The sequence below is a fragment of the Trichosurus vulpecula genome, chromosome 5 (assembly GCF_011100635.1).
Source record: "Trichosurus vulpecula isolate mTriVul1 chromosome 5, mTriVul1.pri, whole genome shotgun sequence".
In the NCBI taxonomy this organism is placed as follows: Eukaryota; Metazoa; Chordata; class Mammalia; order Diprotodontia; family Phalangeridae; genus Trichosurus; species Trichosurus vulpecula.
In genome coordinates this window covers 186,666,024-186,667,736 of record NC_050577.1, presented here as the reverse complement: position 1 = coordinate 186,667,736, position 1,713 = coordinate 186,666,024, and positions in this window count along the sequence as shown.

Genomic DNA, 1,713 nt, shown 5'->3' with positions numbered 1-1,713 from the left:
ATGTGTTTATCTTTTTTATTGTATTTTTGTCATAAAGCCATCTTCTAGGTTTTTTTTTATTTCAATGGTTTTCTTAATTTCAATTTTATTTATCTCTCTTTTGATTTTACAGGATTTCCACTTTGGAGATTTTTTATTTGTTCCTTTTCTAGGTATTTGTAGTTGTATCCCCAAGTCTTTTATCTGCTCTTTCTCTATTTTATTGTTTTTAGTGCTTAGAGGTAAAAATTTTCCCCCAAGTACTGTTTTGGCTGCATTCCAATAATTTTGGTATGTTGTCTCATGGTTTCATTCTATTTACTGAAATTATTCATTATTAATATAATTAGGGGCTTTTTTACCCCCTCATTCTTTATTTTTAGATTATTTAGTTTCCAATTAATTTTTATCTATCTCTCCATGACCCTTTACTGAATGTATCATATTGCATTATGATAGGAAAAGGGTGTATTTTAATATTTCTACTTCTCTGCATTTGTGAGGATTTTATGCCCTAAGAAATGGTGTATTAGAAAAATGGCATATTCCTTTTTACTGCCTTTAAATTTTCTTCAGAAATATATCATAACTGACTTTTCTAAAATTCTATTCATCTCTTATCTTCCTTCTTATTTACTTTGTGGTTAGATTTATCTAGTTCTAAGAGGGGGAATTTGAGGTCTCTCACTAGTATAGTTTTACTATTTCCTCCTCTAACATTTTATTTTTGCTTTAAGAATTTGGATGCTATACCATTTTGTGCATATATATTAAAATTTTATTTTACTCCATTTTCTATGGTACATTTTTTTTACCAAAACATACTTTCCTTGCTTATCTCTTTTAATTAGATTTATTTTTGGTTTTGGTTTGTCTGAGATCATGATTGCTACTCTGGTTTCTTTTCTTCTCTTTTCTTTCTTATTTTTTTTTTAAATTTCAGCCTATGCATAATAGATTCTGCTCCAGCCCTTTATCTTTAGTCTCTGTGTTTCTCTCCAAATTAGTGTTTCTTGTAAACAACATATTGTAGGATTCTGGTTTTGAATCCACTTTGCCGTGTGCTTCCATTTTATGGGTGAATTCATCCCAATCCTATTCACAGTTAATTACTTGCTGTATACTTCCCTCAGTATTACTTTTCTCCTGTTTAACTTTCTCTTTCTCTCTCCTTTCATCCTATCCCTCCTCAAAAGGCTGTTTTACTTCTGACTACCCTTCTGCCTCCCCTAATCTGCACTTGCTTCTATCATCCCTTCTTAGCACATTCCCTTCTCCTCCTTTCTTCTTGTAGGGTAAGATAGATTTTTATACCCAACTGAATGTGTATGATATTCCTTCTTTGAGCCAATTCTATTGAGAGTAAGGTTCAAGCATTGCCCCTATCACCCTGCCATCTTCTATGAGGAGAATTCTTAACTAACCAAGGTGAAGAAATTGCAGAAAATGTAAATTCCATGAATGTTTTAAGAGTTTTTACATTTATGAAGCAAAGAAAGAAATAATAAGCTGAGTAAGTAAGAGTAAGGGAGTAATATTTTGTCAAATATCAGTTAAGAAGGATTAGTATCTGTGATCTATTATGAAACTGAAACAAAGACACAACATCAAGACCATTTACCTAACACATAATGGGTCAAGGATATAACAGTTTTCAAAACATTTATAAATGATGATTATATTAAAACATGTTCTGCATCCTTAATGTAGTAAACTAAAAGAACTCACTTCATT